Genomic DNA, 22,075 nt, shown 5'->3' with positions numbered 1-22,075 from the left:
TCCACATCAAAGTACTTTCTTCTACACTATAATATTACACTAACTAAAGAGAATGACTATTTTATTATTAATATATACTTCAGTTCTATATTATACCATACCAAAAAAAAAGGTAATAGGCTAAGTAAAGGAAGGAGCTGGGAAGAAAATGCACACAACAAACTGCTAAGGCACTGTACATGCAGACGATATGCATATACCACACTTAATTCTGAGACACACATTTGACTTTAAAACATAGTAGCCATTTGGGAGTGCCTCTCTACTTACTAGATGGGGTGCTGCTGTCCAATTCATGAATCATTTAATAAAGACAATTAGATCTTCAAGTTTAAAAAAAAAAAGAGTATCCATTTCATAAACATTTTTTAAAGATTTTTTTTTAAAGATTTATTTATTATTTATTTTGAGAGCGTGAGAATGAGAGAGAGTACATGAGAGGGGGGAGGGTCAGAGGGAGAAGGAGACTCCCTGCTGAGCAGGGAGCCCGATGCGGGACTCGATCCCGGGACTCCAGGATCATGACCTGAGCCGAAGGCAGTCGCTTAACCAATTGAGCCACCCAGGTGCCCATTTCATAAACATTTTTAAAGACACTGTAAATTACACCTTCATTTCAAAAAATACTAAAATGTGAAAACACATACCTCTAAAGGTAATATAATGCATCTTAAAAGACACATAATAATCACCATTATTTAAGAGCCCAGTGTCACAGGGCGCCTGGGTGGCTCAGTTGGTTAAGCGACTGCCTTCGGCTCAGGTCATGATCCTGGAGTCCCGGGATCGAGTCCCACATCAGGCTCCCCGCTCAGCAGGGAGTCTGCTTCTCCCTCTGACCCTCTTCCCTCTCGTGCTCTCTGTCTCTCATTCTCTCTCTCAAATAAATAAATAAAATCTTAAAAAAAAAAAAAAGAGCCAGTGTCACAAAGCAAACACACAGAGCAACAGTCCCATCCTCTAAGGTAACAGTTACTAAACACCTAAGGCTATGTGGCATTTTTTTTCAATTGTAGATATTAATATAAACAAGTCTTTCTTGTCTTTTATCTCATATGCATGGACTTTGGTTTTCCACAAAGCAAGGTTTGAATCTCAGCTCTGCTTCTACCTCTCCAACCTTTGGAAAGTCACTTAATAACTTCTCTGAGCCTCATTCTCTCATCTGTAATAGGTTATCCACCTTGGAGAATTGTATGAGAACTAAATGTAATAATTTATTTAAGGAACATAGCACAGTACCTAGATGAAATAAATTTCCTCCCACAATCCCTATGGGCCAAATTAAACTAAAAATTAGATCCTATTCTTGACTTAAAAGATTCCTCCATCTCCATTTTAGAGACTGGAATAAAACTACTGATCCTGGGGCAAATCCTACTAGTTTGTTTTCGAATAATTATTTGATTAGAGAAGCTTATGTCATTGTCTTGAAATCTGTCTCTTTTCTTCTTCAAATTGGGAACAGAAAACAATGACAAATTTTAAGCTAAATTAGTTATATGTAAATTCAGCACTTTCATATGGTCTTACTGAACTGAAAATCTAAGCCCATTACAAACCCACTAAGAGAGGAACTACAGAACCAATGTGTGGGAAGAAAGAAGGGTATAAAGTCCAAAAGACACAGTTAAAATAACTCAATCGAATGAGTGGTGTGCTTTTAACCTCAAATTCGTTTATTAAACCCTAAAAAAACAATGTTCAGAAAAAGCAAGACCCTATCTCCATGCTTCAAGGTGATTTAGTAAACCGATCCCTCAGATGAAGCAAATGCCATCTTTCTGTATATACAGATTCAGAATATGTCTAGTCAGTTCCAAGACAGGAATGTAGCTACCAAAGTATCTCATATGCAGCAGTATACACTGAAATAAGACCATCTTTTCCCCTTCCCCAAACATAATTCAGAGAAGCCCACCCACATATTCCCTATTAGCTCATTTCAGTGGAATGATTTTCTCCCCCACTAATTATAAAAGTAATGCTTTTTTTAAACTTGGAAAATACAAAGAGTATGAGCATTTTTAAACCACCCATGATCTTAGCAGCCAAAGATTAAAATATTAGAAAGGGACATACCAACATCTTTCCTATGAATTTGACCATAACTGCCATCATATTTTAAATTTGTATAGAGCACTTGCCACTAAACACGAGTAACTATCTACCTATACCTTATTACCTTAATTCTGGTTTTTGAGACTAAATTCACACCAGTTTTTTCCTGACTTAACTCAACGGTTTCTTCTCAGTCTTTGTTCTTCTGAGTCTCTGAGTTACGTATTTTGCGGTTGACTACTTCCTCTTTCTTTTAAAACTATTTCTATCCTAAGATTTCCAAAACAGTATATTCCTCAGTGCCTACAAGAGTCTCTCCAACTCATCTTTTTCTCTTCCTTCACTGGTTCTCTTCTATTAATTCCTGACAACCTCCAAAAAAGTGCCTCCAGCCTGACATTTGGATTTGCTTGTCAACTTTGAACCTCCAGCATTTAACACAGTGCCTGGCATGAAGCATAAGCTCAATTAATATTCATTGACTTTGCCAATCCCGACCTGCCACCTACTAGCTGTGTGACCTTGGGCAAATTAAATCTCTCTGAATCTCTGTACCCTCATCTATGAAACAGTGATAATCAAAGAAAGATGATGCTCAAAAAGCTCAAAACAGTGTCTGGCACAAAGTGGCACCCAATAAATTTTGCTATTATTATCAACACAATCTACTACAGGACTCAAAAATGTTTCTGATTATTTTATGGTTGAACACCAAATCTCCCTCTTAATAACCCAACTTATCAACATATTTTCTTACCAAAAATACCAAAAAATATTTTCGTGCTCGTTCCCTTACTATCTGTCTCCATCATTAACTATTCTAATTCTTCTCTCCTAGCCACCAGACAGAACCATTATTTTTCAACTAAGCTACAACCTTAGACATAATTGATCTCCTCACTCTTAAATCTTCATTCAAATCTTCCCTCCTCCTTAAAACTATTTTTAATGTGTCATTCTTGTCCACAGTTGCTGATAGCATGTCCAAACTACTAGAATGTCATCTTGTTTTGCAATAACACACAACCAAACTCCTAGTTCCAAAGATGTCTCAAAACTCACCTCTTCCTGGAAACCTTCCCTGATTATCTCCACACCACTTGGATTATTCTTTCTCTGCCCTGAGTGGCCTTAGCACTTAGATATTCTGTTATACTAAGGGTAAAATGTGATCAGTGAAAAGCAGTACCAAGAAATCACTTCCACGAAATTATTTCTACCTCCTAAAGAATGGTCCATTAGCTATGATGCTAAGGAAATATCGTATACAGCATATGCCCTCTTTGGTTTCTGTCCTCAGCACTTCATGTTTGTCAAAAAGTGTTTAACTCTTCACAATCCTTTTGTCCTATCCTCAAGCAGAAATTTTATCTCAGTGCCTATCACCTCCTCCCATTTAAATCCACTGAAAATGTGTAGTGGGCCACTTTCGTTTCTACTACCTCTTCTCTGCCCCCAACCTCCGCCCACACCCCACAAATAAAAACTCCTAAAGCTTTAAACTGAGAGGCAGCAAGCAGTGATACACACATACCATCTTTCTTTCCTCTAAGTGAAAAGAACTTTGAACGTATTTTGCTACAACACTCTTCCCAAGACTAAAAAACTTCCCAACAAGTATGATACATACTGAAATTCTACTGCATTGAAGTGGGTGATCCTACAGTAACGGAACTGTACTTATGTGTTAATTTTCACTGTGTTACTCTAAGAGATCTTGCGTCATTTTTATGCTATACCACACAAAATAGTTGAGAAACTCCCCTGCAGGGCAGATTTTCTGAAAGGACCTTCTGAGGCTGCCTTTAAACCAACACATTCTTGATTTTTTTAAAAACATAAAAGAATTAAGTGACTCCTCATTGCCATCCAATCAAAAGCAAATAGTACGTGTGCTTTTACTTTAGAGACGGCGAGTTTGTGTGCTGCTGTGGCAAAACAATTAGACGAACTATCACGGGGGTGGGGAAGGGAGACACAATCAGCCTCAGTTGTGAGAGTTAACTTTTGAGTGCTTGGCCCTCATGAGGAGCGAATGAACCAATGAACCTGATTGACTGACTCCTGCCTGAGACACTCGGCTCCCCAGTCTCTCCCAACAGGAACAGTTATTCTTGCTCACTTAGTCATAAAAGATCCACACCCTTCGGCTACCGTATATAAACCGACTTCGTCGGCTCCTTATATACTTTCTCCTCACTGGCCACGTAAAGCCTTCTAGTCAAACAGCTTCCAGCCACACCTCACCTAAAACCTTCTCTCAGTCACCTTCCGGTTTGAGTAGATGCCTCTTATTCCAAATCCACTTGTCCCCATTTGTCCAGAGATCTTAACCTTCAAAAACCTACCCTCCCTTCACTCCCAGCTGATTTCCCCCCACCCTCTATCAATGCCTACTTCCAAAAGGCCAGCCACATTCCCCGGCTCCGCACCTTCTCCCCGGGCACCCTTTTCTGAGCATCACCCTTTTCCCATCACTTTCTTTCCCCTCAGACCAGAAATCCTTCAATCACAGGCCTCCTCTGACTGCCACCCCGGAGCACACGAGCCCGCTCCTCCGTTAAGTACCCCGCCCCACCTTCACCACCTCCCTGCGGCCTCCGCACACCAGGCAGAGCCCCCAAGGCTCCGTGGCTGCAAACCAGGCCCCTCCGTGCGTCCCCGCTCGCCAGCCCGGCCCTCTGGAGGGCGGTGGCCCCGGCCCAGCGGCGCACGGACCAGCCGGGCAGAGGCGGGCGCCCCCCGCTCCGGGCGGCTCAGGGGGGGGGCGGGGGCGGGGCGGGGGCGGGGCGGCGGCTAGCGCCACCGCCTCTGGCGGCCTGCCGCCCCGGCTCCCGCAGCCGCCGGCCCGGGCCAGGCGAGGAGGGGCCCGCAGGCCGGCCTCCCCTCGCCCGGCGTCGCTGCCTCTCACCTAGACGCAGAAGCTCGGGCCTCGCTTTCCCCCTGGCCGTCCAGTGATGGCTCCGCCGCCGCCTCCGCCGCCGCCGCCGCCGCCGCCGCGCTCTCCTCACTCGCTCCTCCACCACCCCCGACCGGCTGCTGAAGAGCGGACGGGTAGTGGCACGCCCATTGGCTGTGCCACTCGCGTCAGCCTTCCCGACCTGGACCTCGCGATGTGACTGGCTGGCGCGGCGCCTCTTTTCCACGTCTTGTCCTGATTGGCCTGTCTCGTCTCTCGCGCCCCCTTACCGGGAGGAAAGCTCACCCCCGCCTCCCCGCTTCGGCCTCCCGCCCCCCCGCAACCCCGTTTCCATCACGGCGGGCTGGGGACGGGGGCGGGCGCGGGTGGGACGCGAACTGCCAACGGGAGCGCCGAGAGAGGGCCGGGAGGCGGGCTCTGCGGCCGGCCCGTCCACGGGGGAAAAGTTCAGCCAATGGGCGCGCGCCCCTCATCCCGGGCTCCGAAGCGCCCGCTTGGCCGCTCCTATTCCGGCGGGTGGCCGCCCAGGGCCACGCCCGGCTGCCCGTCGCAAGGTGGGAGAATGCGGCGAGGCCGGAGTGGGAGAGCGCGGGCAGCCATTGTGGCGTGCTCCCGCGGCGCCTACGTGGAGTCCCGCGCCGGGTCCGTGAGAGGGGAGCCGCGGCTCTGTGGACTCCTGCAACCTCGGCGGGATGCTTTTTAGCGAGGAAACCGAGCGTGCGTCTCGTCCAGCGCCGCGGACCAATCGTGCCGCAATAATACCGTACAAAACGTATCGATGGTGAGAAAAGTTAGAATAATGGTGACCCCGGGAATGGAAGGGGCACGAGGGAACCTACTGGGAGCTGGAAACGTTCTGTCTCTGGATCTGGTTGGTATCCATCTGTAAAAATGTATCAAGCCGTACAGTTAATATTAGTGCACTCAAGGCACTTTAATATATAATAATGTATAATATCTTAATTTTTTAAATAAAAGGATTGTGAGAATAACATTACTGTAACCTTAGGCTCCATGAGACTCCCGTGGTACAATCTCACTATGATTTAGCTGCCTGTCATTCAAAAACTACAAACCGTAGAAAGAAAAAGGATTGTGAGAATTTAAAGTGAGTGAAAGCTCTTGGCGCAGTGACTAGCGCCCAGGGGTTGATAGTTAAGGATCAGTTAAGATGGTTCAGACCAATTTTTCTTTGAGGATTTAGAGCTTGTTTCAGTGCCTGGCCCTGTTAGTGGTACCAAAGCACCCATGATGCTGCACCCGGTTGGAAACTACAGAAGTTGAGTGAGCTCCCTACCTCGTGGCTGACCTAAGTACTGAACCCAGGAAACTTTAACTTAAATACCATAGCTTCTAAAAAAATAATTAATTAATTAATTAAATACCATAGCTTCCGCCCTGGAGGAGCTCACAGTCCAGCACCATGCGCAGTCATTTCTGCAGGACACAGAACACACAGCTGACGCAGCTGCTTGCCCTCAGGGATGAGGCATTCCACTAGGTTAGGCCAGATGTTGTGTGCCTGGAATCCAGACCAGTAGCAGAATTCTGAAAATAGCCAGGGCCAGGTGAATCACTTGTTATAAATGGGTCAATAGTAACCTTTCCAAAACAAACATAAGAACTCTGGGCCAAATTCTAGCCTGTGAAAGAGCACCAGCTGCAAAAGAGTTGAAGACTGTGTGATTCAGGGGCAACTGGGTGGCCCAGTTCGTTAAGCATATGCCTTGGGCTCAGGTCATGATCCCAGGTTCCCACGTGGGGCTCCCTGCTCAGCGGAGAGTCTGCTTCTCCCTCTCCCTCTGTCTGCAGCTTTGTCTACCTGTGCTTTCTCTATCAAATAAATAAAATCTTTAAAAAATAAAAAAAATTTTAAAAAGACTACATGATTCATATTTGTTAATTTAGTCATTAAGTTGTTCAGTTCAGATAAATGCCTTTGTTTAAAGTACTTGTCCCTGAACTAGGCATATAATTTTTCCAAAGAGCATAGGGTCTAATAGGAAGACAGACAAATGGATCATTCCAGTGTAATTCAGGATGAGGAAATACATATAAAAATAATGATGTAAATGCCAGCTATCTAACGATCTAAACGCTTAGGGAATTTAGGGGCATATTCTTAGAAGACCAGAACTAAGTAAGCCACTGCTGAGATTTATCAGCATGTGCAATTAGACACTATTTCTGGAGAATACTTTCATTGCAAATTTTTACATTTTTGTGCAAACATCATGGTTTTTTTCAAATAGTTATATAAAAATATAACCTATTATTTAGTTCTGAGGAAACCACATGAAGAAATTAAGTAATTGCTTAATGAGTACATTATGATTTTCAAAAATAACATTAGGGTTGAGAGCATAAAGGCATCTCATTTGATTCAAGTCAATGTGTATGTAACATGCACCTCCAGCAGAGACACCCCTCCACAAGCCCCCCCCAGATGAGCTTTCTGGAGGAGGATCTAAAATTAGAACAGTGGTTCACTCTCCAAGATGGTACAAACTCATGGGAAGGCATGTTGTATTGACCATTGTCCCTAAGTGCACCATCATTCTTAAGTGAATTCAAAGAATTCATATATCTACAAAAATTGAGTAATAAGGCGTCTGGGTGGCTCAGCTGCTTAAGCGACTGCCTTCGGCTCAGGTCATGATCCCAGAGTCCTGGGATCGAGTCCCACATCATGCTCCTGGCTCAGCAGGGAGCCTGCTTCTCCCTCTGACCCTCTCCCCTCTCATGCTGTTTCTCTCTCTCTCTCTCTCTCTCTCTCAAATAAATAAATAAAATCTTAAAAAAAAAATGAGTGATAGTCTCCACAAAAGGCAATGAAGGATTTTGCCCAGAGTCTAACCTCTATGTAGTAGTGTAATAATACCAAAGAAAGTAATCATTCATTCAAATGCTTTCCCCATCTTGCAACAAGAGCCCTGATGTTTGGGCTGCCATATATTGGAATCAACTGCACTGTAGTTTTATTCAAATATGAAATACCTGTATGTGCTTTTGATCCTTGCTATAGAAACACAGTTCTGTAAATGAAGGTAAATTCCTCCAAGCAAAAATAATTTACACCTATTTACAAATAGTTGACAACCTAAAGAGAAATACCATGTATTACTGAGAAAATATATAGGAATAAACACCAGAAACACATACGCTACACATAATGTTGTTATAGCTATTATGAATCCCTTGGAATTTCATGACATTTTAAAAAACAAAAAACAAGGAAGGTTAAGCATTAATTTTTTTATGTAAACACTGCCTCTTCCTGCTCTGAGGAAATGCTTTTCTTACGGCATGTGTCATTTTTTAACTCGTATATTTTTCTGCCAATGTCTTTTTAAACGGTTTTGATGAGGTTCTTCACTCTATCTTCCCAACAACCCTACGCAAGTATTCATCTATTCATCTGAATTTCATAGATGGGAAAACTGAAACTCAGACAAGTAGCTTGCCCAACATCACACAGCTGTTAGGTGACAAAAGTGGGATTGAAATCTAAATCTGTTTGCTGGCAAACCCCATAATCTTTCTACCAAGCCACATTTGCCATCTCCAAAACAAGATCAAGTCATTTTGCCTTGTGCTTATCATCTTTGTGTTTCCCCCAATGAGTAGCATGGAATCCTACATACGTCTCCATGGCACTCCTAGAATTAGTAATTTTTACCATGCTTTATCTTTACAGATTTCATGAGAATGCGAACTATTTAAGAGTAACTATTTCACATTAAAAATACCCGTGTTGATAAAACTAAAGTTGAACACAACTTCCTTTGTAGTTACAGTGGAGAACCTGTTACAGCCAGCTAGAATGCATCAGAGATGCTCACTTTCATTGTGTAGAAAGAGTTTCGGGCCACTTTTCACAAGAGAGTCAAATTTCTAGTGATGCCAGTGATTCTCTGCAAATCACTTGGTCATTTCTACCTTGCCCTGTACTCAATTATGACATCCAGAATCCATCTACTTTAAACATATTTTTAAAGCCTGTTATTAAGGGGGAAAAAACAATTTTACCAGGTTTTCTAACATTTCCACTATCCATCTATTGCCAGTTTGAACAAGTATACACAGGTCCTTGTAGATTCATTTCCCCATCTATAAAAGGAGGGTGAAACTTAACGCTGAGTATTGAACAAATACTAGATCTGTGAGATAAGTTTGGTTTTCACATGGAAGTGAATCATCTGACCCTCAGTTATTCAACAACTTCAATCTAGGTGAAACAAAAATATAGCTGATATGTTCTTGGCCCTTCTAAATCATTCCTTGTATCCTACTATTGACTTCGGTTCTCGAAGGGTGGCAGGCTATGCCAGCTCCAAATATGCCCCTTTGCCATGTTAAAATACTTATCTTCCTATGGCCTCCCCATATAGTTTAGATATTTTTCCACAATTGCCTTTCTTTGTTCAACCTAATATAAAAGCCTGTAAGTTTTGTCATTTCTTTAGATCTACCTTATGAGAGAGAGCTCCTGCATCACATAAAACATAGATTTGTGTGCTTTTCTCCTATTAATCTGTCTTCTATCAGTTTAATTCTCAGGATCAGCTGAAAAACTCTGAGAAGACAGAGGTAAAATATTGCCTCCCCTACAATTCCTGGTGACAATGATGGGACATCAGTGACCGTAACACTAAGAGATCAGGTCCCATCTGATCAAAGGCCAGGAGAAGGTAAGATCCTTACCACATCAGTATCTCAGATTTCTGCCTGCAGGCCCAGCCAGAAGGAGAACAGTAAGAGTCTTCCTGTATGTTTTATCTTTCTAAATATAGATTGACAGGAGAAAAATGTTTGTCAAAATTAGTTCTTTGAATTGTGACTCTTGTAAATTTGGTTTTGGGTAACCACTGGTATAATCCATAGCCTCCTAGGATTGTTTTCCTTCTCTGTCTTTTGTGGTGTTTATCATAAGGGGGAAAAAATCAGAGCATGTTCCTCTCATCCTATTTTATGTCTTGAGGAGAGCTTGGCTTAGGATCTCTATCACACGGAGAGTACAAGTGTTGGCTTGCGTCAGGGAACCAGACAAACAGGCTGCAAACCCAAGACACAAAATGACAAGCAGCATTCTCTTTGTCCAATATCACCAGCTCTTCAGGAAGTTTGTCTTAATGAGAGGTCCCAGTCCATGAAGGGCCTTTGTTGTCTCACTTTCATTGCCTTCATAGCGTTAGGAAACTCTCATCCTGATTTCACCCACCCAGCACCACAGATAAGCTGGGCTATAGCTGGAGGCATCTCATCTTCCCATAGATAACAAGAGACAGTAGTTTCACAAACACTATTCTTACTCCAGTAACAGTGAAAGTCTTGGCACTCTTATGCTAACTCTGGGAATGAACTTACTGGATTTGGGGAGGGCTGCATCCTTTGCACTCTCTCTGGGGACTCCTCTTGTGTCTATGATTAAGCCATAAAAGACTTTTTGATTGTAAGCCATAAAAAGACATTTTGTTTTTGAGTCACAATTCAAATACATATATTTTCTGAAATAAGTCAGAGAGAGAAAGATAATACCATATGATTTCACTTATATGTGGAACCTAGAAAACAAAACATGAACAAACAGACTCTTCAGTGCAAAGAACCAACTGGTGGTTACCAGAGGGGAAGTGGGAAGTGGCAAAATAAAGGGGATTAAGAGGTAGAAACTTCCAGTTAAATATAGTAAGTCATAGAGATGAAAAGTACAGCATAGGGAATATTGTAATAACATTATATGACAGATGGTAACTACATGTATCATGGTGAGCACTGAGTAATGTATAGAATTGTTGAATCAATATGTTGTACACCTGAAACTAATGTAATATAGTATATCAATTATACTTCATTTTTAAAAAGAAGGTATACTTTTGAATATTTGGACTTTTATGATTAAAGGGATTTTTTTTTTTTGAGAGAAAGAGTGTTTGCATGTGCGAGCTCGGGGTCGAGGGGGCAGAGGGAGAGGGAGGGACAGAATCCATGCTGGGCATGGAGCCTGATGCAGGGCTTGATCCCAGGACTCAGATCATGACCTGAGCTGAAATGAAGAGTCAGACACTTAACCAACTGAACCACCCAGGGGCCCCTATTTAAAACGATTTTTTATTTTTTTTTTAAAGATTTTATTTATTTATTTGAGAGAGAGAGAATGAGAGATAGAGAGCACGAGAGGGAAGAGGGTCAGAGGGAGGAGCAGACTCCCTGCCGAGCAGGGAGCCCGATGTGGGACTCCATCCCGGGACTCCGGGATCATGACCTGAGCCGAAGGCAGTCACTTAACCAACTGAGCCACCCAGGCGCCCTAAATGATTTTTTAGAGAGTTCTCATCCTAAACAAATGACCTATTGTTACCTATAAGAAGATCAAATTGAAATAAAAAATTATAAGGCAAAGATCACTCTTATATAAGTTAGTAAATTTTGTGTTTCTTAATATATACCTAATTCATGGCTGAGACTTAAAATGAATAAGATCTCTTTTTCTATGTCTGTATGCATCTTAGGTATACATGTTATGTAATGTGTTATTTTTCTACTTTCATATGATATTGCCAAAATTACTTTGTAAAAGAGCTCTTTTTAATCAGTTTAAAAAAATAAGCACTTACATAAATTAAGTATTCTAAAACTCTCAGAAATATAGAAACTAACCTAAATGTTTTTCAGGTTCACAAGACCTAGGACAATCTTTGGTAAATTAAAGCTAGTTTAAGTTTGTTGGTTTAATAAAAACAATCATGTCTTCAGAGTTGTAAACCTTAAACATAATGAAGAGATACAACTTTTTCTACTTGGGTTTACTAATCAAATGAGTTTATCTCTACAAGATGCTTAAGACTATAAAATTATAAATTCAGTTTAAAGACAAGATATACAATAAAAATAAATTGCTTCATGTATGTAAAACACAGCAGTACAAAATGAAAGTTGGAGAGAGCCATATATTTTAACTTTTAAGTTCTCGCCTGTGATTATCTAAAGAATAACTTAAGATTATGCTGCCTTTGTTGCATTAAACAAAGTATTATGTCTGCTTAAAAATAGTTTCCAAAATCTTTTTGGCAACTTGAAACCTTAAAGTTATATTAAGTTAAATTAAATGATGGATATTCACTGAATATTTAGATAATATCTAAATAAGATAATACACTAAAACATTAATTGCTAAATATAAGTTTATCTGCTTTTGGCTTCTCAATTTTTATAGAGAGAAAAAAAGATATTTTGGTCTGTTAGAAAGCATATCTTTTACTACATTAAAAAAACTGTACTGTGAAAAAGTGTAAGTCTTTAAAAATTATAAATATTTATAATGATGTATTCATAGATTTACTAAGCTACTAGAGGATGCTGATATATATAGTAGTTCACAATTGCCTGCTTCCTAATTTTCACTGGAAAATAAAGGTTACTAAATGGTTAAAATTTGTAATCTATAATATTTATAATCTATATATGAAAATAAAACTACTAAAAATAAAAACAGCAAAGAAAAAAACTTTGTGTACAAAGTATAGTTGGAGAATGGGATATGTTTTTATATAAAGAGTATATGACAAAGGCAGATGTGTTTTTGTTGAGGAAAAAAGAAGTAATTTTGTCCTTAAGCAAAATGACTAAATGTTCCAGAATAAGAAAGAGAAAAGGAATAAGACAAAATCTGTGTGGATGTAGAAAATTGCAGGTTTGTGGAAAAGAAATTTTATGTTGCAAGGTCAAAGCTGGCCAAAGTTAAATGGATAATTTATAGGAGTTTTAAAAAATGAGCTCAATAATATACTGATACAAAATAAGTTTAATGACAGTTTCTTAGATTATTGGTCTGCTTTTAATAATAGATTATAAAAGGTTTTTCTTTACCTTTTATATCATCTGCCAAGGAAATAAAGATTCTATCTTATCAGAATAATTTCCTGTGCTTCACATAGTCTTTATCAGGTCTTTGATTACATAAGAAAACTGAGTCTTCAATATTAAAGAATCTAAGGGTTTGTTTTTTTAACAGTTACGTGACTTTCTATATTTACCTTTAAAATCTCTTAACGGTCACTTTAATTAGATGGATAACTAAGTATTTTGTCATTAGGATACTACTTAAGTGTTTTAAACCTTTAGGCTTTTTGTTTTTTTTAGGTAATAAGTGAATATTTATTAAGAATGAGAACAAAAGTCTCGGGACGCCTGGGTGGCTCAGTCAGTTAAGAGTCTGCCTTCAGCTCAGGTCATGATCCCAGGGTCCTGGGATCAAGTCCTGCATCAGGCTCCCTGCTCAGCGGGAAACCTGCTTCTCCCTCTGCCTGTTGCTCCCCCTGCTTGTGCTCTCTTGCTCTCTCTCTGACAAATAAATAAATAAATCTTAAAAAAAAAAAAGAATGAGGAACAAAAACCACAAAAAATTATAAATTTTATTTTTTTTTAAGATTTTATTTATTTGAGAGAGAGAGAATGAGAGACAGAGAGCACAAGAGAAGGGAGAAGCAGACTCGCCACTGAGCAGGGAGCCCGATATGGGACTCGATCCCGGGACTTCAGGATCATGACCTGAGCCGAAGGCAGTTGCTTAACCAGCTGAGCCACCCAGGCACCCCGTAAAAAAATTATAAATTTTAAAAGATGGCCACACAAATATCACAAAATCTAGACATATAACAATATTTTCATTAACTCCTTAGTACTCTACAATCTTTCCTACATCTTAGGATTTTGGATCACCTCATTATATGCCAATGGTTTTTGTAATATTGTCTATAAAAATAAAGGTAATTAAGACTTTTTCCTCCAGGGGCACCTGGGTGGCTCAGTCGGTTATGCATCTGACTCTTGATTTCAGCTCAGGTCATGATCTCAGGATCGAGGGATTGAGTCCCACCTTGGGCTGTGCACTCAGCAGGCAGCCTGATTGAGATTCTCTTCCTCTACTTCTCCCTTGTCCCTCCCTGACTTGCACTCTGTCTCTAAAAATAAACAAATAAATTTGGAATGCTGTCTTGGAAATGAGATTTGACTTAGGTTTTAGTTCTCTTATCCTTGGAAAACAATAGCAGGAAGAAGTTGGGCAGCCAAGTGCAGAGCTGGAGAGCCAGCCGCAGAGCCAGAGCACCGGCGGCCCCCTCAGCGCCATGTCAAGGGGAGCTCTAAACTTTTAGACATTTTTGACAAATTTCCCAAAATCAAATTCAAAATGAGTCTCTTGACCTTGAACTAACTTTGGAATTTCTCAGAGGGTCCCTAGATGATCTCAAAGATTTGTTCTCTATCCTTATAAAAAGAGATTAAACTAATAGCTTGTTTGAGATGTGATATTACATGGGAAACATTGTCAAATAAAAGTGATAAATAACTTTCTTTAGGTCGTATTTGTATAAGTAGATGCTACCAATATTTAAAAATTGTACAGAATTTCTAGAAATCTGTCAGTGTCCTTACTGCCTACATGATCAATCAAAATTCCAATTATTATTTGAAAACATTGCATTTTACAGAAATAACCAAATGTTCTTGTTAATTGTATCATTTTTTTAATAGTGAACTCTCACCAGATCTGTAACCATGGCTATTTTTAAGTCTTTTGTCATTCATAGACCGTTGTCTTACTCTTGATTGTTCTCTGAGAACATTTACAATCAACTGCAGGGAAAAATGCTTCATCCTGGGGCACCTGGGTGGCTCAGTTGTTGGGCGTCTGCCTTTGGCTCAGGTCGTGATCCCGGGGTTCTGGGATCGAGCCCCACGTCGGGCTCCCTGCTCGGCGGGAGGCCTGCTTCTCCCTCTCCCATTCCCCCTGCTTGTATTCCCTCTCTCGCAGTCTCTCTCTGTCAAATAAATAAATAAAATCTTTAAAATAAAAAAATGCTTCATCTTGAAGGAGATCCGTTGAAAGGACCCTGACAAGTACTCTAGAATACAGGTTTCTGATAACTCTAAGATCATAACACTAAGCTGGATTAAGAATTTCTAGAATTCTGGGGCGCCTGGGTGGCTCAGTCAGTTGAGTGTCCGACTTTTGATTTCAGCTCAGGTCATGATCTCAGGGTCATGAGATCAAGCCCCATTTTGGGCTCTGCATTGAGCCTGGAGCCTGCTTAAGATTCCCTCTCTCCTTCTCCGCCTCCCCCTGTGCCCACTGGTGTACCACACTCTCTCTCTCAAAAAAAAAAAAGAAAGAAAGAAAGAAAGAAAGGGAGGGGAGGCTCCTGGGTGGCTCAGTTGGTTGAGCAGCTGCCTTTGCCTCAAGTCGTGATCTCAGTCTCCTGGGATTAAGCCCCATATCAGGCTCCATGCTCAGCAGGGAGTCTGTTTCTCCCTCTCCCTCTGCCCCCCCCACTCACTCTCTCTCTCTCTCTCAAATAATAAATAAAATCTTAAAAAAAAACTTTAAGAATTTTAGAATTCTAATGGAGAAACTGATTAATTTAAACTGCTAACCCAAGATCAAGCAAACAAGAAGCAAGTACATGAGACTGAATGAACTGATAAGGATGGTTTTAATTTTATGACTTTTTGTTTAAAGCATTGTTAGACCTTTAATGTTTTGTTTTTGAGATTTGAGAAAACCCTTTTTTGGGGTGCTTGGATGCTCCGTTGGTTAAGCATCCAACTCTTGATTTCAAGTCAGGTCATGATGTTGGGGTCATGGGATCGAGCCCTGCATCAGGCTCCACACTCAGCATGGAGTCTGCTTGGGATTCTCTCTCTCTCTGGGGCGCCTGGGTGGCTCAGATGGTTAAGCGTCTGCCTTCGGCTCAGGTCCTGAGAGTCCCGCATCGGGCTCCCTGCTCAGCGGGAGCCTGCTTCTCCCTCTGCCTCTCTCTCTCTCTCTGTCTTTCATGAATAAATAAATAAATAAATCTTTAAAAAAAAAAAAAAGGGATTCTCTCTCTCTCTCTCTCTCCCTCTACTCCCCCCCTGCTCACACACGTTTTCTATAAATAAATAAATAAATAAATAAATAAATAAATAAATAAATAAAATCTTTTTAAAATAAAGAAAGAAAACCCCTTTTCTTTTTCTTAAGCTATCTATAACTTATCTCAATTTGATAGACTATACCTTTGTAAGCAAAAATTAAAATATTTATCTTTTTCTTTCCACATGATCCCTCCAGAATTTGGAAACTTTTTTTTTTAAAGATTTTATTTATTTGAGAGAGAGAGTGAGTGAGCGAGAGAGCGCACAAGCAAGGACAGAGGGAGAGGGAGAAGCAGACTCCCCAGCTGAGCAGAGAGCCCAACACGGGGCTTGATTCGAGGACCCTGGGTTCATGACCTGAGCCTAAGGCAGATGCTTAACCAAGACTGAGCCACCCAGGCACCCCCAGAATCTCGAGACTCTTAATAAACATTCTTATTCATGATAATATAGTTGTTTGCATAGGTTCAATAAGAATTTGTTCTCTTTACAACAACTGGAAACATTGGTTATATTACCAAGACTTTGACTGTAATGTCACATTTTGACAGGTACATAGACTTAAATGTAACCAGATGGAGGGATACCTGTGTGGTCAGTTGGTCAGGTGTCCTGCTCTGGGTTTTGGCTCAGGTCATGGTCTTGGGGTCACAGGATCGAGCCCAAGTTGGGCTCCATGCTTGGTGTGGAGTCCGCTTGGGATTCTTTCCCCCTCTGCACCTCCTCCTGTTCTCTCTCTCTCTCTCTTTCTCTCTCAAATAAATAAATAAATAAAATCTTAAACAAAAATAACGTGACCGGATGTCTTTAAGGAACTAAGGTTGACTATATGGAGCCAATGCTTATAACACCTCTTGAAACACCAGCCCAATACCTTGCTTACAGGATTCCCAGCCCTACAAGTAAGTAAGCAAGATTACTTCCTGGCAGGCCCAAGAATTTTAAGATCCATTGGGTACCTTGAAAAGAGAGGAATTCACCCAAATCTATGGATGCTATAGGCAAAGTCTGATGGCGAATTCTTGGCTTGATTTCTTAGCCTCAAATGGCTTTTAAAGTTCAATCTAAGATTCCTTATTAAAAGTTCCAACAAAACAAACTTAAAAAGAGCCTATGTGATAAATCACTATTCTTGCTGCACTTATGTAAATAATCAGGCCAAGTTTAATGAGACTAAACTTATTTTACAAACAAAAAAGTCTTACTGTAATTATACTTAATAAAAATGGGGAGAGAAAATTACATTTCAGTGAAGAACTGTAACATCCCCTTACAATTAGGATTCTAGCCCTTTTCATTGTCTTTGAGGTTTTGTATTCTAGCTAGAAACTCATCTAGATCCTGAATTCTAATTTCCTCCAGCATATGGCCACAACTTTCCAAACCAAAATTTCCCATTTTCCTCCCACCCTTCTGACTTGAAATCACAAAGAATGAAAACTGTCCTTTTCCTGAACGCCTATACGTGAAAGCTGGATGACCTGATATAAACTTCAGAAAATCACCACAACAGATCATAGATAGACAAACTTCATGTCTACTTGTGTAGGCCACTCAGAAAATTCACTGGAACACCCAGCAAGAGAGACCTTCAAACTGCAAATCAGGAAATCTGTCAAATTATAACTGCCATCCTTATTCTACCATATAAAGAAGCTTCTTGCTTAAATTCTAGAAATCTTCTTGGGGTACCTGGGTGGCTCAATCCGTTAAGTATAAGACTCTTGGTTTCAACTCAGGCCATGTTCTCAGGGTCCTAGAATCAAGCCCTGCCTGGGCTCTGCCCTCAGCATGGAGTCTGCTTGAGGATTTCTCTCCCTCTCCTTCTGCCCCTCCCCCCATCAGGTGCGCACACATGAGTGCTCTCTTTCTCTCTCTAAAAATAAATAAATAAATCTTTTAAAAAATCTAGAAATCTCCTCAACTGGCTGTCCTCTGGACTCAGAAATTGTTTCCAACTATTAATATTCATTTTTCTTTGATTTCTGTAAAAAATACTCCTCAGTAAATGCCTCATTGGTCAGATCATATGGTGACCTAACTTAGATGAACAACTACCCTCATCTTCATCACCACCTCCTGAACTGAGACACAGCTGTTTAAATGAACAGACCTGTTCCCAAGACTTAAGAGACTAAATCACTGAGAAACAGAATAATCTGCCAACTCAGATTCTGGACTACGAATCTTTTGGGGGAGTTTTCAAAGGGGGAGAACGAAAGGAGTATGCCACTTTGACATAAGGACTATTTTGAGTGAAAGGCACTTAAAAAACAGCAGATGCAAAGAAGGGCATTCAGTTCTCCCCTGTTCTTCCTGAAAACAGGAGATAAACACTCCTGTGTGAAAGATGCCTTCCCTGTACCAGGGGAAAATGAACATTCTTCACTGGGGAATTAAGGCCAAGAGAATCCTGTATAAATAGACCATGTTAAGATAATACTTACCTTCCTATGGCCTCCCCATATAGTTTAGATACTTCTCCCCAATTGCCTTTTTGTTCAACCTAATGTAAAAGCCGGTAGGTTTGCCATATCTTTGGATCTTTCTTTTCTTATGAGAGCTCCCATATCATATAAAACTTATAGGTTTATATACTTTTCTCCTATTAATCTGTCTTCTATCAGTTTAATTCTCAGGCCTGGCTGAAAAACCCTAAGAAAGTGGAGGTAAAATTTTGCCTCCCCTACATTCTCACTATCTCCTCTATTGATTAAAGGGTCCTGGTGGCTTACAGGTGTTGGGAAGAAGAAAAACAGTATTTGTAGTATTTCTTTAAATACCATCTGTTGTCTGTTTTCCAAGCATCATTGTGGAAAAAAAAGAAACCATCTTTCTGGCCAGTTTCTTTCCTCATCTGATTAGATGGTCATTTTGCCCTTTTTTTGTGGATGGCATTATCCATGTTTAGACCTCATTTTTGGGCAGTAGTAAAATCAGTAGAACCCTGAGACCTGGAAACTATTCTTTTCTTTTTCCTGTCTCCTTTTTTTTTTTTAAATCTTTTTCTTTCTTTATTGGAGATTTACTCCCCTTGTATTTAGATCAGAGCAGAGCTGCTGCAGATGACTAGAAATGGGGATCACTAGATTGTCATCTGTATTCTAACATCACAGCCCATCCAAGGTGAAAGCCATAGACTCTGACTCACCTATTTCCTGCTTTTTGGGTGGTGCTTTTTGAGAACTCTGCACAAAGTCTCTAAGATCAGTACTAGCATGTCTTTGAGCTTCTAGGGAGAAGCCTGCTCTCAGAAATATTTGCAAACAAATTGGGAAATTCTTCCCAAACTGGGAAGAAACTCATGCAGCAAACCACACTTATGTGTAAAAATTTGTCAGCAAATACAAAGGTATGACTCTTTAAGGAAATAAGACTTACATTTGACATAATCTCTAATCTCTTATTCACCAGGGCAGAGTGCATAGATTAGTTTCTCCATAAACAAAACCGGTTTATTAGAGCAGTCAATTGCAGAGTTGTTTTTTTTTCCCTCATGAATAAGGCAATGATGGGCTTGAGAATAAGAAAACATAGTGATTAAGAGTCCTGACACCAGAATTGAACTTCTGGGTGTAGAATCCTAGCACCACCACTTATTAAGTGACCTTGGGCAAGCTATTGCCCCTCTGTGCCTCAGTTTCCCAGCAATAAAGTGGAAATAATGGTAATATCTCATTGGGGTTGTTATGAAGCCGAATGCATTAATATTTTATTTATTTTTTTCTGTTCAGGAAGCATGTTATTGTTGCTCCAAGTTTAGGAATTTTCACTGACAGAAAATCAACACTTTCAGAAAACTTCCCGCATGGCCCTGCTGGGCTTCTGAATCTTGGTTTTCGCAGATATCAGCGTATCTCTCTCCAATACAGACAATCATTCCACCCATGATTGACGGGTCAGTCTTAACTTACAATTTCAAGATTTGGCCTTTACTTAGGAAGCTCTTCAGGACCGTTTTTAATTCAGTAAGAGTGGCTTCATCTAAAGGAGATGCAGTGGTCACTGTGCGCGATACTTCTCCACGGTGGACGCTCATCATGGTCGAAAAGGCAGAAATGACTCCAGGGGTATTGTCCAAGTGACCATTCTTAGCAAGCAAATTGATCAGGTTGGATGTGAGAGGAGAGAACCTCTCTTTTGCGCTCATGTCATTTAGCTTTTCACTTTCACGGAACGCTTTATGTAGGGAATAATGGAAGCAGCCACTTTGGGCTCCTTCAAGATTTGTGCTACGCTCAACAATTCTTTCTCTACTTGTTCCAGTTTATTCTGTTTAGATGCAGCAGAATAAAGAGCAGTGGCATAGTGACCTTCAATGGCATAGCGACCTTCAATATCATATCCCTGAATAGGTGGCCGCATGAGCTTGGAAAACGGCCTGACCACAGTCATACTAAAGCATCACACCTGCTGGGACAACCCAGACACTGCTGGGACGGCCATCTTCTCCGGGGGCTGTAGGTCCGCATTAATATTTTAAAGCACTTAGCACAGTTTCTGACACATGGTAAGCCTTACCTAAATGCTTACCTTTAAAATTGTTAAATCTTGGGGTTGCCTGGGTGGCTCAGTCGGTTAATCGTCCAACTGTTGGTTTCGGCTCAGGTCAGGATCTCAGGGTGGTGAGATCAAGCCCCCACACTGGGCTCCCCGATCAGCGTGGAGCCTGCTTGAGATTCCGCCCCCCCCCCCGCTCCTCCCCACCCTTACTTGCATGCACGTTCTCTCTCTCTCTCTCTCTCTCAAATAAATAAATCAATCTTAAAGAAAAAAAAAGAGTGAAAGACTTCCTAGAACTGATAATAATGCCTATCTTCTAGCCAAACACTTTGAAGATACTATTTACAAACCTCACAACAAGGTGGGTATTACTGTCTCCATTTTACAGATAAGGAAGTGGAAAGTTAGGGAATTTAATTAAATTGCCTAAGAGCATATAAGTGAGTAGTGGAGTTGGGAATTCTAACACAGTGTGTCTAATTCCAAAGCATGTGCCCTTCTACTGTGCAGCATTGTTTCTTAAAACTTCTTACCCATCCCCTGCATTTATTTATATCCACTCTATTTTATTTTTTTTTAAAGATTTTATTTATTTATTTGAGAGAGAGAGAATGAGAGCTAGAGAGCACGAGAGGGAAGAGGGTCAGAGGGAGAAGCAGACGCCCTGCTGAGCAGGGAGCCGGATGTGGGACTCGATCCTAGGACTCCAGGATCATGACCCGAGCCGAAGGCAGTCACTTAACCAACTGAGCCACTCAGGCGCCCCTATCCACTCTATTTTAAAACTGGTCTTCCAAGTCACTATATAATGTGCCCATTGGCTTTCCCAAGACTATGTAATTATTTAATAACTGTTAAATAGCCATCGAATGCTAATGAACATTTGCTGATCAGAGTGATGTAAATTGCTTATCACAGTGCCTTTTCACATGGCAAGCAGTCAACCTTAGCTATTTTTATCACCATTCATCTGTTCATTTGTAGGAAACAGAACGCCGCAATGACCACTGGTGCATGTTCGCTCAGACTGGAGATCTCTGAGAAAACTCAAGGTTGCAGGGTTAAAAATAACCCGAAAGGATCAGAGTGAAATGCCCTTGGAACGTGTGTGGTCAGTTCTAAAGTGCGCAGCAGAAGATGTTTTGTAGATAGGAAACCAGCTGTAAACAGCACACTGTGCACTCCCCTCTTTGTTTCCTTGTCCTGTAAATTCTGTTTACAGTGCTTGACTAATCCTGTATACATGGAGGAATGTGCCTTACTACGCCCCTGCTGTAGAAGGTATATAAGAGTATGGAAAATAAACCTCGGCACCTCGGGCTGTTTGCTCGGGGTCCCCTGGGCCTTGCTATACTGTCGTCTCTTTTTCTCAGTTCCTTCACCGCCCCAGGTCCCCGACTCTGAAGTTGACATTCATTCATTCCTTTAACAAGCATTTATCAGGCATTTCTTACAAATCAAGCACCTTGGAATAAAAAAATGAACAAGATAGGGTCCCTTTTGAAGCTCACACTAGCTGTCCCATCTGTGAGCCACTAGATACATGTGGCTTATTGAGCCCTTCAAATGTGGCAGTCTGGATTGCAATATGCTAAAATTTCCAAAAACATACAGGGGGCGCCTGGGTGGCTCAGATGGTTAAGCGTCTGCCTTGGGCTCAGGTCATGATCCCGG

General features: G+C 41.0%; 1 protein-coding gene, 1 long non-coding RNA gene and 1 pseudogene across 5 annotated transcripts in view; 1 reads left to right on the top strand and 2 right to left on the bottom strand.

The window, feature by feature from the left end:
* Nucleotides 1-5,127, bottom strand: part of FAR1 (fatty acyl-CoA reductase 1) — a 67,065-nt gene extending 61,938 nt beyond the window's left edge. For 2 of the 4 annotated variants that reach the window (XM_027578699.2, XM_027578703.2), the window contains exon 1: nucleotides 4,973-5,126. The gene's annotated coding sequence lies outside the window, so the exon portion shown is untranslated. Of the gene's footprint in view, nucleotides 1-4,972 lie in introns of all 4 variants that reach the window. The other 2 variants (XM_027578700.2, XM_027578702.2) reach the window with 2 other exon arrangements.
* A 198-nt stretch (nucleotides 5,128-5,325) lies between these two features.
* On the top strand, nucleotides 5,326-21,745 carry LOC113914017. Its single transcript, XR_003517345.1, has 3 exons — nucleotides 5,326-5,852; nucleotides 9,530-9,672; nucleotides 21,386-21,745. It is a non-coding gene; the product is annotated as an uncharacterized LOC113914017 (long non-coding RNA).
* On the bottom strand, nucleotides 19,691-20,344 carry LOC113914016 (annotated as a pseudogene).
* Nucleotides 21,746-22,075: the final 330 nt, after the last annotated feature.

The sequence above is a fragment of the Zalophus californianus genome, chromosome 11, assembly GCF_009762305.2.
Source record: "Zalophus californianus isolate mZalCal1 chromosome 11, mZalCal1.pri.v2, whole genome shotgun sequence".
Classification (NCBI taxonomy): Eukaryota; Metazoa; Chordata; class Mammalia; order Carnivora; family Otariidae; genus Zalophus; species Zalophus californianus.
Note: the sequence above shows the minus strand (reverse complement) of the source record. Positions and strands in the feature narration are given on the sequence as shown.